This window comes from Geotrypetes seraphini, chromosome 4 (assembly GCF_902459505.1).
Source record: "Geotrypetes seraphini chromosome 4, aGeoSer1.1, whole genome shotgun sequence".
NCBI lineage: Eukaryota > Metazoa > Chordata > Amphibia > Gymnophiona > Dermophiidae > Geotrypetes > Geotrypetes seraphini.
In genome coordinates, this window is record NC_047087.1 from 243,795,613 (window position 1) to 243,812,052 (window position 16,440).

Consider the following 16,440-nt stretch of genomic DNA (forward strand, 5'->3'; position numbering starts at 1 on the left):
GCTAAAAGTACTAATATATACAAACAAACCCTAAGATGCAAGACTGCATGCAGTACAACCCCAGAGGAAAAGAAACACATGCATTTCTTCCTGAACAGACAACAGATGTAAATAAAATAATTAATATAAAGATCATTTAAGCTCAGTAGGAACACTATCAACCAAGATCATTCTACATATGTTTCAAAATGATTAGGTGGTAAACACAAACCACCTCTCCCTGGGTAAAGTAAATGCACTTGCTCAATATTAGGGGTACTCAGCAGCCACAGAGCCAACACCTATGAATTTCAAAATCATTCCTTTCATTGACTTAAGGGGGAGTCACACTTAACTACCAATGCAATTTAATTCCTGAAAACAAACGGTTAGTTTTGCAAGTATCTGCTAGTCTTCATTCTTTATTTCAAAAGCCCAGCCACAGATATTTACGGAAAGAAACCCCGCATTAGATAAAGAGGAGAAAGCTACAGACCACAGCAATCAACCCCCCCTCCCCGAAGAGCTACACACGAAAGCTCAACAAAAACAAACTACATCCTGGCTCCCCACTGCCTATATACGTCCTTTTTCTGTACCCAATTTTCCCACCTGGTTCCTCCACAACCTACCATTGTTGTCTCCCTCCCTCCATGCTTTGCCTTGCCTTCTGGCCTGTCCCCGGCATTGTCTTTGAGCCGGCCCCCTCTTCCTGAGTGCTGCAGTGCACAAAGCTGTGGGCAGTGGCTCCTCGCGCGTCCCACACCTCATCTGGAAGCCTTCCCTCTGTCGTCGCAACGTCAGAGAGAAGGCTTCCAGTTCAGACGCAGGATTTGTGCATTGCAGCACTCAGGAAGAGGTAGCCGGCCCGAAGACAACGCTGTGATGATCGCACCATGGACCGGCGGCTGAATAGCACTGATTGGGGCCTGATGCATGTGCCGCCCCTGCGGACCGGCGGTTGAAGAACATTGCTCTAATGTACACAGGGTGGCTCAATGCCTTATGAATAGGTGGCCACCATCTCTCCCTTCTGAGCCTTTCACATCCCATTTTGCTTTTTTTTTTTTTTATATATATCTTTATTAATTTTTCATTCAAAAACAATGCATTTAAATATACATATAATTAACTTCAAAATTGCATTTACATCAATCATAGAAATACTATAAAAACATTTCCCCCTCCCTCCCCAATACAAGAATAAAAGCAAAATGCATTACAGTACTCCACCAAACGGAACCCCCGCGAATATTGAAAAACCTCGAATACGGTTTTTCATGGAGGAGACTGGAGAGGGCAGCGGGAGAGGCAGGAGAGAGCAGCCAGAGTGCCGGCAAGTGAAAGAAATCACTCGCTGTATGCTCCGACCACCTCTTCCTGTACTAAAGTCGGGCCTTACCAATCAGGAGCTGCGTGTCAAAGCAGCTCCTGATTGGTGAGGCCCGACTTTAGTACAGGAAGAGGCAGTCTGAGCTTACAGCGAGTGATTTCCTTCACTCGCTGGCGCTCCGGCTGCCCTCTCCTGCCTCTCCAGCTGTCTTCTCCTGGTCGGTGGTTCGAGGTCAGAAAATACTGTGAATGACCGGGTCTGCCGACCACGAATTCGCAGGGGAGCACTGTATTTCAGACATATAATGAAAATCATATTGAACTTATTAATCAATGATAACATCAAAATATAATACTCCTCCGCCCATTCACCCACCCTACCTGGATATGTAAATCAAAGAAGAAATAAGGAGAATAATCTAGCTAATCATCGTTAACAAAATTTGTCAATGGATTCCATGTTAGTTTAAATAACTTTTATTACACAAAATTTCTGAATTCATTTTCTCATATTTGTAGCATAAACATAAAGATTCCCACCAAAAGGAGAAATTACCATATTTGCCGGCGTATAAGACGACTGGGCGTATAAGACGACCCCCCAACTTTTAGTTAAAATATAGAGTTTTGTTATATACTCGCCGTATAAGACTACCCCTTCTTCCGCACACCTTCTCTACCGCCCCGGGTGCAGCACAGCCGGCCAGGTCCCCTTACTTTTGTGGCACTTCCCCGACCGACCGACAACAGCCCCGGTCCGACAAACCTCCCTGCCCTTAACCGCGAATCTAAATTACCTTCTTACAGCTGCTGTAAGAAGGTAATTTAGATTCGCGGCTACAGGGCAGGGAGGATTGTCGGACCCAGGCTGTTATCGGTCGGTCGGGGAAGTGCCACAAAAGTAAGGGAACCTGGCCGGCTGTGCTGCAACCGGGGCGGGGCGGGCCGCCCCTCTCCCTTGGTAGCCACTCGAACCACGAGGCTACTCTCCTTCTCCTTATCTGCCCTGCCTGCAGCACAGAGCCGAACGGAAGTCTTCCCGACGTCAGCGCTGACGTCGGAGGGAGGGAGGGCTTTGTTTAAGCCCTCCCTCCCCTCTGACGTCAGCGCTGACGTCGGGAAGACTTCCGTTCGGCTCTGTGCTGCAAGCAGAGAAGGTAGGGAGAAGAAGAGCCGCGTACATCCAGAAGACTGAGCATCCAGCCCCGCAGGAGCCCCGCGACCCTCGGAGGCGTCTCCATGGGATCCCCGCGACCCTAGGGGCGTCCCCGTGCAGCTCTCTAATGTAAAGTAAGGGCATGTAAACAGTACCCGGCGTATAAGACTACCCCCGACTTTGGGGAGGATTTTAAGGTACTGAAAAGTCGTCTTATACGCCGGCAAATACGGTAAGTCGATTCCTTTTTTTCTAGTTTTTGGTAACTATTTGCATGGCTATCCCAGTCATGATGGAAAATAATCTACTTTTATATTTGTCTAAAGGAGGTTTGGGTGACAACAATGTACCACAAATAACCACCTCATACATACAAGCTACATAAGAACATTAGCATACTGGGACAGACTGAAAGTACGTCAAGCCCAGTATCTTGTTTCCAACAATAGCTAATCCAGGTCACAAGTGCCTGTCAAGATAGATTTTATGCTGCTTATCCTAGAAATAAGCAGTGGATTTTCCCAAGTCCATTTTAATAATGACTTCTGGACTTGTAGGAATTATTCAATCCTTTTTTTAAACTCTGCTAAGCTAACTGCTTTTACCACATTCTCTGGCAAAGAATTCTAGAGCACATTGAATGAAGAAAAATTTTCTCCAGTTTGTATTCAGTTTACTACTTAGTAGCTTCATTGTATGCCCTGTAGTCCTAGTATTTTTGGAGAGTAAACAAGCAGTTCACATCTACCCATTCCACTCCACTCAGTATTTTATAGACTACCATCAAATCTATCTAGGCATTTGGCACAAAACAATACTTTATTGTGACCAGTCACCAGAGCATCCAGAGAGAATGAGATATGGAAGGACTTGAGTATGAGCTGTGTGGATTATATAGTGATGCAGAGTGCTTTGCTAGTGTGACACTAGCCAGATGCTTGGTCTCCTTTGTTGTTGAGCCTGTCCAGAATACGTAAGCTGGAAGCTAGTGCATAATTTGTTATAAAGACACTTCTTAAAACATTTTATTACTATACTGCAAATATTTTACTACTTGAAAATTCTATTACAATGAAAACTTTACATGTAAAACAACTGTATTTGGTTTTATTTAAACTCTAGTTTTGCATATTTACTGTGTATACTTGAATATAAACTGAGGTGACCTTCCTCCCCTCAAAAAAGAAAAAAAGTTGACTCAAAATATAAACTGAAATTAGAAATTTGGGTGATCCTGGTGAGAGAATCTGCAAAAACTAGACATCCTTCCCATAAGTTTTAACAAAATTTTTTTAACTTTAAATATTTTTATTAGTGCAAAACCACAAAACATTTAGTATAACAGCAGTTTAAGCAATATCTGTTTAGATAATCCCTCCCACCAGGTGGCGCAGCACACAGTCCCCCACGAAGATACAAGACACAAACCAAAGAAGTGAGAATGAACAAGATCGAATCTAGTATTTCTGAGTCGTGCTATGCCTAAACAGGTTCATGGTGACTTACAATATAAGGAATTGCAGAATTTATATACTACATTATTACAGTACTAGTTTTTTAGCCCGTTACATTAACGGGTGCTAGAATAGATATGTAGACTTAGGCATAGAAACTATTGTCTTGAAACAGTCTCACACAATTATCAGGTGTTCTTTTCAGACCTGGCATATGAGGGTTCTATCATTGCACTGAGTTTTTTATAAGGCAACAGTTCAAAAACGAAATATAATAACAATGGCCAGTTATTATATTTCACTATTGCCTAATTTTGAGCCTTAGACAAAACTCAGGGCAATGATAGAAACCTGTTTCAGAGCACTGCTTGCTAATTCATGATGTGTGTGAGACTATTTCAAGACAATATTTTCTCAGGACATTATAGATGAAATATGCAAGCTACTATATTTCCTGGAACAGCGCCAAACCTTTAAGTCTTCCTTTTGATTTTCTGGAAATTTTCTGGAACCCAAATTTCAGTTTGGGTTTTGGAACCAAAACCAGCTTAAAATCAGATTTCATGTTTCATCCTTCGGCCAAAAATGCAAGTGCATTTTTGGCTGAAATTGAAACTTCTTCACCCCTCCCTTTTTGCCACCAGATCAAGTCTTCTTGGGCCCAAATCCAACCCACCCCAACAGAAAGACAGTCTCCAATAGGCTGAGTCAACCATTTACCCCACTGGAAGAAAATGTGTGCCACCATGCTGGCCCTTTCTCCCATTTGAAGAACATCCCCCATAAACTACCTTTAACTGCCCTGGTGATCTAGTACCTCTTAAAGGAAGGAGCTGTCATAGTTGCTCCTGCCTCCGCCGATTCCTCCACTGATGAGACCTGGTCTTTTGGGAGAGGAGGGGGAGGTGCAGTGCCAGCAGCGTGGGACAGCCACAGCACCCGCCCACCTAACAGTCTCGCGCTCCCAGCCGTAGCTTCTGAACGCCGTCGCGGTTTCTGCATTAAAGCGTGCGAAGGAGGGCAGGGCAAAGCAGGCTGTGGTCCCGGCTTGAGGAGTCGATCCTGTGATACCATTGGGCCGTCAAGTAGGCAGGGCTGTGGGGCCTGGGTGCAGCAGGGAAGGGGGGTCTTGCCTGGCTTGGGCCAGCCAAATCCCCTGCTCTCCTAAGTGGCGGCCCCTCACACCGCGCCATCTAGCGAATGCGTACTCGTGCCACCACATCCCGACAGAAAAGGGATCAGGGAACATGCTGCGCGAGTGCGCATGCGCGCTTAGCTTTTTATTATTATAGATGAGGAGGGCAGAGTTATGAATGGAGTAATGGGGAGGGAGAATGGAGATTCTACGACTCCACTGGTTTAACATTTGAGTTGAGTATGAGATTTAGTGACATTAGGTATTTCAGGTTAGTTGTCTACGGTGTATATGTTTTCAAAGAAGAGAGTTTTTAATTTTTTTCAGAATCTGTTGTAGAATGTTTCCATCCTGATGTCAGTTGGGAGGTTGTTCCAGGTCATGGTGCTAAGGTAAGTGAAGAGCGAGTTGAATGTACATTTGTATTTAACCCCTTTGGGAGATGGAAGGAGTAGTTGAAGAGATTATAGTTTTTTGGTTGATGTTGACCAGGAATTGATGAATAAGTTTGAGTGGTTCAGTGTTTCTTTGCATATAGAATTTGGAACATTTTACATGATAGTTTGAAGATGATACGAGTTTTGACAAGTAGCCAGTGTAAGTTCTTATAGTAAGGTGAGACTGTCAGATTGTTTTGTATCATCTGTAATTTGATCAGGAGAGTAGAGTTTAGACCTTAATAGAGGGAGTTGCAGTAATTCAGCTGTGACGGTATAAGCATTTGAGTTGGTATGGCAAAGTGACGCTCTTGAAAGAAGGGTTTGATAATTCTTAGTCTTCTCGTATTGTAGAAGATTTTTTTCCTTAAGTTGGACACTGAGATTCGTTTGATAGAGTTGAGTTGTGTTTGACTCCGAGGACCTTGGACATCTTGTTGATATCCAATGTGGATCCTGAGTTTAGAATTACAGTGGGAGGAATTGTGTGTACAGCATTATGGAACCATAGAACTTTGGTTTTGTCCATGTTTAGATTGCGTTTGTTGGATGTGGCCTAGATCTGTATTTTGTCTGTTCCATTTGATATTAACAGTGTTGCATTATTAGAGTCACAATTAATTGGAATGAATAGAAGAATGTAATCTGCATATGAGAATATGCATTCATTGTTGTTGAATTTGATATGGCTTAGTGAGTTCATGAAGAGGTTATAGAGGATTGGTGATAACGGTGATCATCACGGTATGCCACAAAATGCTTGCCAGTATTTTGAAAGTGCTTTGTCATTCGATAAAAAGATACTCTTTATTGAATAATTCTCTTATCAATAAAGATCCCATTTAGAAGCATCTCATAAGGATATAAGAATTGCTATACTGGGACAGACCGAAGATCCTTCAAGCCCAGTGCCCAGCATCCTGTTTCCAACAGAGGCCAACCCAAGGTCCCAAGTACCTAACCAGATCCCAAGTAGTAAAACAGAGCTCATACTGCTTATCCTAGGAATAAGCAATGGATATCCCCAAGCCATCTCAATAATGACCCATGGACTTCTCTTTTAGGAAATTATCCAGACTTTATAAATATTAATTTCACCACATTCTCCAGCAATGAATTCCAGAGTTTAATTACACGTTGTGTGAAGAAATATTTTCTCTGGTCTGTTTTAAATCTACTACTTAGTAGCTTCATCGCATGCCCCCTAGTCCTAGTATTTTTGGAAAGAGTAAACAAGTGATTCACATCTACCCTTTCTACTCCACTCAGTATTTTATAGAGCTCTATCATATCAAGTTGAAGAGCCCTAGCTGCTTTAGCCTTTCCTCATAGGGAAGTCACCCCATCCCTTTTATCATTTTCATCATCCTTTTCTGTACCTTTTCTAATTCCGCTACATATTTTTTGAGATACAGCAACCAGAATTGCATACAGTATTTAAGGTGCGGCCATACCATAGAGCGATACAAGGGCATTATAACATTTTCATCTATGTTTTTCATTCCTTTCCTGGTGATTCCTAACCTTCTATTTGCTTTCTTAGTTGCCGCTGCACATTGGGCTGAGGGTTTCAATGTATCCTCAATGATGATACCTAGATCCTTTTCCTGGGCAGTGACTCTTAATGTGGAACCCTGCAACATGTAGTTATAGTTCAGATTAGTGCTGTCCGATTCACGATTCGAATCAATTCACGATTCACTTCAGGTGAATCGATTTGGGGTTTGTTTGTTTTATTAAATCAGCCTAGCTGATTCAGTGACACAGGGTTTTTCACTTGTCGTTTGGGGTACGCGGGCTGACTGCTGACCGCCGCTGCTGCTGGCTGCTCACTCACCGTTGCAACTCCAGGAAGGTAAGGAAAGGGCCAGCATGCAGCGAATGCATGCCATCGGCCCAGAAGCTCTCCCCCAACATCAGTTCTGATGTCAGAGAGAAAATCCACGCCAGCCAATTGCTGCTTGGGTGGCCCGGACCTTCTCTCTGACACCAGAATTGATGTTGGAGAAGGGCTTCTGGGCCGGCGGTGTGCAATCACTGCATGCTGGCCCTTATGTTCCTGGAGTTGCGATGAGCAGCAGACCGGGGGGAGAGGAAGAGAAATCGATGGCTGGTAGGTAGGCTTCGGCGCGGCAGGGAAGGAGGAAGGTAAGCTTTGGGGCAGTAGGGAGGAAGGTAGGAAGGGTTCACTAACTTACATAGGAAGGAGGGAGGGAAGGGGGCACTAACTTACATAGGAAGGAGGGAAGGGGGCACTAACTTGGGACATAGAAAGGAGGGAGGGAATAGAAAGGGACAATTGTTGGGCCTGAGTAAAGAAAGATTGGATGCACAGTCAGAAGGAAATGCAACCAGAGACTCATGAAATCATAAGGCAACAAAGGTAGGAAAAAGATTTTATTTTCAATTTAGTGATCGAAATGTGTTAGTTTTAAGAATTTATATCTGCTGTCTATATTTTGCACTATATTTTCTGTTTTGTGATTACAATATGTCAGATTTGAAATGTGTCTCCTGCTAGAGCTGGTGTTAGACCGCAAACATAAACTAGGATTTAACAGAGAGAGCAAAAGTCTTTTTTGTACATTTATTTTGTCTACTCCACAGTGCCAGTGTGGGTAGGAGAGAGCAAAAGGGGTAAAGAGGCTATAAAAGGGGTGAAGAGGCTATAAAATAAATCCACCAGGATGTTTGAAAAAAAACAACCAATTGGGCAGGAAAATTGAATTGAAATTTTTTTCCCTGAATCGGGCAGCTCTAGTTTGGATTCCTCTTTCCCACATGTATCACTTTGCACTTGCTCACATTAAATATCATCTGTCATTTTGACGCCCAGTCTCCCACTTTCACAAGGTCTTCTTGCAATTTTTCACAATCCTCTTGCAATTTAGCAACTTTGAACAACTTTATGTCATAAGCAAATTTAATTATCTCACTAGCTATTCCCATCTCTAGATCATTGATAAATATGTAAAAAAGCAGCAGTTCCAACATAGACCCCTGGTGAACCCCACTATTTACCCTTCTCCATTGAGAATACAGTGGTACCTTGGCTTGCGAGCATAATTCATTCCAGAAGCATGCTCATAATCCAAAGGAAGTAATGGAAACTCGGATGATTCATCCCACTGACTTAATACATCTTTCCCCCCCGACCCTATCCATATCCCTTCTTCTATCTTCTTGTGGTCCAACACTTCTCCCACTGCTGTCCTCACACTTTGACACAAACACACAAACTCCCGAGGCCACAGGCGCTGCTTGCTTCCACTGCAAATCCCCACTCCCCCGAGGCCACTGGCGCTGCTCCCACCCTTCGCGACTGAGATCAGTGCTGCTGTCCATCTGCTCCCCCCACTGACTGGCACTGTGCTCATGCCGGTGCTAAAAGTGCCTGCCACTAATGTTCTATGCTGGGCTGCTGTAGGGCCTTGAGTATCTGCGCATGCTCAAGGCCTTCTGGCTCTCACCCTCTCCGAGATTCTCATGAGCCTGGCCTCTCCGAGAATCTCATGAGCCTGGTTTATGTCGTACTTCTCCGAACACTCATACTAGGTCATCCTAGAAAATTCAGCATCCAAACCATTCTCCAATAGATTTGGGCTACCACAAGGATCTATTCATTCCCCGCTCTTGTTCAACCTATTTCAATTGCCATTACTCACTCAAGCTCAATCAATAGGCTTTACAAGTTTTGCCTACGCCGATGACATACAACTCATTCATCCCATTCACAATCTTGACTCAGTGGAAACTCATGAAATTAATCAAAAACTAGACATGATCAACCATTGGCTCAATGATAATAGATCTCTTTGAATATCTCTAAATCCAAGACCATGATCTTTCCCTGCAACGAAAAAATAAATATAAATGCCTCTATTTGCATAAGATCGACTCCCCCCCCTCAAAAGGGACACCACAATCAAATTACTAGGTGTTTATGGTTTATTTAGTTATATCCTCCCTTTAACAAAGTGGGTTACAATACCACATTCACAATAAGCATTACAAACAGTTATAAGACACACACACACAAATTTCATCAACATATAATACAATTTACCCAATGAAAATGCTTAACACCCATGCTTCATTTCGCAAAAAAGATATCTCTGCAAAAGCCTCTTAAAAACAATCACATCTTTTTGCTTTCTAATATACAATGTAATAGCATTCACGCATCTGGACCAGCATAAGAAAAAGCTCCCATTCTTGTGACTTTCATCCTTGCCTGCTGTATAGTAGGAACATATAACTCTCCAGCTTGAGCAGAGTATAAGCTACATGAAGGTACATACTCGGATATACAGTTGATCAAATATCTCAGAGCTATTATATTTATATTGTATTCTAAAATCAATCTTCAACCAGTAAAATTTTACATAAAATTCAGACACATGGTCAAATTTTCCCAATTCCAAACAGAATGCGAATAATCGAGTTTTGTGTAGCTTGTAGCGCATGAATCACATTCTTGGGAACACCTAGCAGCACCAAAATGCAATAGTCCAAACTGGACAACACTACAGATTGTAGAGTGCACTTAAAATTGGCACCAGACAAATAAGATTTAAGATTGCTCAGCAATCATAATTTAAAATAAATCTTCTTAACCACAGCAAGAATGTGAGGTTGAAAGGACAAGCGGGCATCTAAAATGACTTCCAGGTATTTACTCTTAGATGACAAACTATCCTATCACCAGCACATTAGCTCAGTAATCCAAAAATGTTTTTATAAGTAAAAATAATCCGTTCCATCTCAGGTCTTGTAGATCAAAAATCCATCAATATCCTCATTCAATCTCTAGTTATAACACATATGGACTACTGTAATTCTCTTTACCAAGGTATAAACCAAAAAGAAATCAGAACACTGTGGTTAAACTCATCTACAAGGCTAAAAAATGTAATCATGTTACTCCTCTTGAAACACGCTCACTCGTTGCCCATACCCTACCACATCTCCTTCAAAATCTTACTTCTTGTTTTCAAAACAAAGCAAGAAAGTACACCGGCTTTCATCGACAGACTATTGATCCCTCACATAACATTGCGACTATTACAATCTTCCCAACAAAATCTCCTTTCAGTTCCTCCACTTCGCCATATATTTTATGACACAACACATAAAACAATCTATTCTGTTGTAGCCCCTACTATATGTAACGCGCTTCCAAGCCATATCAGGAATGAAACATCCTTACCCATATATAGTGCTCTTCAGCTTGGAAAAGAAAAGGCTGAGGGGAGATATGACTGAAGTTTACAAAATCCTGAGTGGAGTAGAACAGGTACAAGTGGATCGATTTTTTATTCTGTCAAAGATTACAAAGACTAGGGGACCCTTGATGAAACTGCAGGGAAATACTTTTAAAACCAATAGGAGGAAATATTTTTTCACTCAGAGAATAGTTAAGATCTGGAATGCATTGCCAGAGGTAGTAAAAGCAGATATCGTAGCTGGCTTTAAGAATGGTTTGGACAAATTCCTGGAGGAAAAGTCCATAGTCTGTTGTTAAGACATGGGGGAAGCCTCTGCTTGTCCTGGATTGGCAGCACAAAAAATAAAGTCACCACACGCACAAAAAATAAAGTCACCACACTCATCAATATGCTTAGTAAGCTTATTTTTTGCTTAGAACTCTGCTCAGAGACATGAAGGCTGATTACTCGGCCTCACCTACCAATCATTGCAGTGTTCAAAAGAAGCTTTTAAATCTTAAATATTCTTTTAATGCGCTAGCTTATCCGCTATGCTAAAGATATTAATATATTCATAAGTTCTTGTGAACTATACAAAATGACTTAACTTTGAACAGTGACTGGTTCCGACGTGCACGTTTCGTTTGCTGCGTCAGGGAACCGACAATAACAGCTGAATTTTAAAGCTGGTAGTGAAGTCACTGAAACAGAAAATAAATACTGTAAATACTTATATAATACGATGTAAATGCAAGTTATAAAGTAATACAGCACTATCTTGTGGCTATTAACTGGAAGGGCGCACTCACCATTAGATTACAAAAACTGGATATCTCAAAAAAGTGTTTCTTCTTAGACGTTTCAAACAGGGCTAGCAGAATACAGACGCTATTTATAGGTAATGCAGAGCCGGTGGGACTGTCACGTCAGAACGTTGAACGTCACTGTCCCGGCCTGCCGAATACTATTGCATCATCAAACTTTCTGATTGGAACAAAAATCCTCATTCTAATAGAAGCCTATTATTCACTACTGAAATCATGCTGAAAGAGTGAATGAATAAATGAAAATAGAATCAGTAATGTACAAAATGATCACAAAAAAGCTCTCCACTACCGATTTCTTTAGTCACTCAATAGTAACCTTATTGTGTAAGAGTTACCCCTGTATACTTTGTTTGACCTTGTCCTGGATTGGCAGCATGGAATATTGTTACTCCTTGGGTTTTGGCCAGGTACTAGTGACCTGGATTGGCCACCATGAGAACAGGCTACTGGGCTTTTGATGGACCATTAGTCTGACCCAGAAAGGTTATTCTTATGTTCTTACCTTTCTATTTAAGGATGCCTTTGCTCCCTAAGAATTCTCCTTCCTTAGGTAGTATAGTACTTTACCCTTACCCCCTTCCTAATGTCTAAGGCCTTAAGATTCTTTTTTTTTAATATATATATTGTACTCCCCCCCCTTTTTATTTATTTTTTTTTGTATCTCTAGTTAATATGCTCTTATGCTTATATGTCCTAGTCTGTTGTTTTTATTTTTAATCCCTCTATTTTTAACTTGTTATAACCTATTGTAAACCTCCTAGATGTAATGATAGGCGGATATCAAATACATAATAAACTTGAAACTTCAAACCTTGAACAAGTAGGATTTTAGCCTGGATTTGAACATTGTCAGAGATAGAGCTTGACCTACTGACTCAGGCAGTCTTTTCCAGGCATATGGTGCAGCAAGATAGAAGGGATGGAGTCTAGAGTTGGCAATAGATGTGAAGGATACAGTTAAGAGAGAATTACCCAATGAACATAGTTCCAAGGAGGAATATAGGGAGAGTTAAAGAGGAGAAATGCTGAAGACCTGCAGAGTGAACTCACTTGTAGATCAACAAGAGGAGTTTGACCTATATGTGGTAGTGGATAGGGAGCCAGTGGAGTGATATGAAGAGAGGGGTAATATGAGCATAGCAACAGTGGTGGAATATAAGCTGTGCAGCAAAATTTGGAACAGATTGAAGGGGAGACAGATGGTTTAGTGCAAGACCAGTGAGAAGCAGATTGCAGTAGTCTAAGCGAGACATGATGAGCATGTGGATAAGGGTTTTGGTTGTGTGATCAGACAGGAAGGGTCAGATTTTAGTGGTGGTAGAGAAAGAAACAGGATTTAGCGGTCTATTGGATTTGCTTGTTAGAACCCCGCCTGCGCAGTAGGCATCAATACTTGCCCATGTAGATACCTCCTCAATGTCTGTGGATTAGGCTTTGCTGTAGTCTAGGGGAGAGCCTGCATTTCAGTTCCATTCTAGGTATGGACATGGTTCTTCTCATTCAAGGCAGGCACTGGCTGAGCTCTTCCATGCAGAGTATTTTGCTTATTATGATTCAGATCATTCATGAGAGTCTGATGATGATTCATAGTGGTATTTGGAGGAGTCCTAATATAATTCCATCAGACTCCTCTCCTCCTGAGGTGAGATGTAAATCTCTATCTGAGAGCCTTGCCTCAGCTTTTGTTAAGGATATAGCAGCTGCCTTTCCTATTAAGTAAGAAATGGACAATGAGCCCAGGGCTGAAATGTTAGTTTCTGGATTACAACTCTTTTAGAGAAGCTTTGACTGTTTCTTTTCACAGGCTCTTATGTAATATTCAGGTGAAGAATTGGTTGTCCTCTGTGTCTCTACAGTTTTTTTCCAAAGAAGATCGACACTATGTACTGGATTCAGAATGCACCTGGTTTTGATAGGTTGCAGTTGCCACCTCACTTTTTGATGGTTGAATCCATGTTCAAATAAACCAGAAGTTCCAGGGACTTTGCCACGGCACTCCTGGGTAGAGAAGTCCAGACACTGGACTCATTTAGACATAAGATATATCGGACCTCAATGCTTATCTCCTGTATCCAGTCATACCAGTTGTATATGAGTCTTTACTTGCAATCTTTGGTGTGCAGTATGATTGACTTGATGGACATTCTTCCTTTGGAGCAGGCCAAGCCCCTGTATCAGTTGGCCAAAAATCAGAAGGCATGTCATAAATGTCTAGTCAGGGGCGCTTTTGACGTAGCATCTTGTCTCTGACTTGGATCTGGTGGTCAAGCAGAGATTGGCAGATGTCACTTGCAGTGGAGATGACCTTTTTGGGGAAAAGGTGGGAGAGGTCACAGACACCCACCTCCAGCCCTCCTCCTCTCGCTTCACTCAGCCTTTTCAACACCAGCGTGCTCGTTCTCATCAAGAGCATGCACAAAAGTCCCAGCCAGCTCCTTGGTTAAAACAGAGGATGAAACTTTGACTGTTTTCAAGAGAGCGCATCTACAGTCATAGTGACCATCCTGGACAAACTTCCAGTAGGGGGAACCTGAGATTTTTTTCAAAATAAGGGGTCCTGTTCTTCAAATAGTTCATCTTGGTTATTCTCTTCATTGGTGAAAGAAACGACCAAATTGCCCACCAAGAGCAACTTACCTGAGTTTTCGCAACAAGGGAGTACTTCTCTAGAGGAACTCTATGTGGGTCTTGAAAAGGTGGAGTAGAATCCATTTTCCACCAGAGGAAGAAGAGAAGGGATTCTATTCTATGTACATCCTTGTACCCAAAAAAATGGGAACATTCCAATGTAGACCTAAAGGCCCTGAGCAAATATCTGGTCACGGAAAAGTTCAAAATGGTTTCCCTGGGCTTTTTTTTTCCCAATGATTTAGAAACAAGATTGGCTGTGTTCTCAGATTTTGGAAGGAAGCATATCACTTTCAGTATCACATTTTCCTATTTGGCCTCGTGTAATGTAATGTAATTTATTTCTTATATACCGCTACATCCATTAGGTTCTAAGCGGTTTGTAGAAAATATACATTAAGATTATAAATGAGAAGTAAGAAGGTACTTAAAAAATTCCCTTACTGTCCCGAAGGCTCACAATCTAACTAAAGTACCTGGAAATTAATAAAGAAGAGAAAATAAAGATGGTTGAAAAAAGAAAAATTCTATGTGAACTTATAGGATGGAAATTAAACTGACAGTGAAGAACTGTATGAAAAATACATATGGAATGCAGTTAGAGAGGGTAGGTTACAATCTATTTATGGTATTTGTTTAATTGGAAGGTGTTAAGGTGGGTAATTTGGGGGAAGGTTATCTGAAGGTAGGTGAATCTTCTGGAGGTAAAAGAGGAGGGGTTAAGATATTTGGATGAATTTTTTGAAAAACAGGGTTTTGATTTCTTTTCTGAATGTTTTGAAGTTGTCTGATATTGTCATAAGATTGGAGATGGAATGGTTGATTTTTGCTGCTTGTGTTGCCAGAAGGTTGTCAAACATTTTCTTGCGTTGTGTGCCTTTGAGTGGGGGGAAGGCGAAAGGGTTCGAGGTTCTTCTGTGTCTTGAGGTGGAGATTTGGTTTAAGCGGTTGTTTAGATAGGAGGGGGAAGAGCCGTGTAATGCTTTGAACATCAGGCAGTGGAATTTGAATTGGATTCGTGCTTGTATGGGTAGCCAGTGAGAATCTAAGAAGGCAGTTGTTATGTGATCATATTTTTTGAGTGAGTAGATCAATCTGAGGGCAGTGTTTTGTATGGTCTGGAGTTGTTTTATCATAGTGGCTGGACAAGGAAGATATAGGGAGTTGCAATAATCCAGCAGACCTAAGACTAAGGATTGGACGATTAGTCTAAATTGTGCTTGGTCAAAGAATTTTCTGATTTTACGGAGATTTCTCATGGTTAGAAAAGCTTTCTGGGTTGTTTTGTTGATCTGGGGCTGCATTGTGCAACATCTGTCTATCGTAACTCCTAGGAGTTTTAGTTCGGGTTGTATTGGGTATTTGGTATTTTTGATTTTCAGTTCAGTGATGGTAGGAGTTTGGGCTTTTTCGAGCAAAAGGAATTTTGTTTTTTCAGAATTTAGTTTTAGTTTGTGATCCATCATCCATTTTTCTACTGTGTCTAAGGTTGTTTCTAGCTTTGATGTGGTGGTGGTCTCTGATGGGTCGAAGGGGAGGATTATGGTGATGTCATCAGCATAGCTGAAAGATGTGACATCTAGGGTATCTAAAGTGGCTCCTAGGGAGGAGATAAAGAGGTTGAAGAGCGTAGGTGAGAGAGGTGATCCTTGTGGAACTCCGATTTGATATCATTGTATTTTACCCTGTAGGTTCTAGATTTGAGGAACCCCTGAAACCATTTGTAGACCTTGCCTGAGATTCCTATGGCGTCGAGAATTTGTAGTAATAAGGTGTGGTCAACTAGGTCAAATGCTGCGGAGAGGTCTAATTGTATTAATATCATTTTTTTTCCTTTACTGATGTGTTGTCGGGCTGTATCTAGTAATGTGACAAGTAGTGTTTCTGTACTATAGTTAGTTCGGAATCCTGATTGTGAGGGGTGGAGTAGGTTATGTTTTTCCAGATATTCGGTGAGGTATTGTGCCACTAGGCCTTCTATTATTTTAACGTACAATGGTATTGAAGCGATAGGTCTGTAGTTGGAGGGGCTATCTATTGGGCCTTTGTGATCCTTTATGATTGGAGTGATTAAGATCTCTCCTAGGTCCTGTGGGAATTAGCCTTCTGTCAATGTGGTTTGAATCCATAGCATGAAGTTGGTTTTGAATGTGGTGGAGGCGTTTGATAATATGTAGGTGGGGCAATTATTTAGGTCACTGGAAGCATGGCTGTATTTATTGTAGAGTCGGTTCATATCCGACCAGACTAGAATTGGGAAATCGGACCAGCTTCTGTCTGCTACG

The 16,440-nt window shown here is 41.6% G+C and overlaps 1 protein-coding gene across 1 annotated transcript in view; it reads left to right on the forward strand.

Annotated features, from left to right (window-relative positions):
• The window catches only part of JMJD1C (jumonji domain containing 1C), a 593,631-nt gene that overhangs the window by 516,046 nt on the left and 61,145 nt on the right, over positions 1–16,440 (forward strand).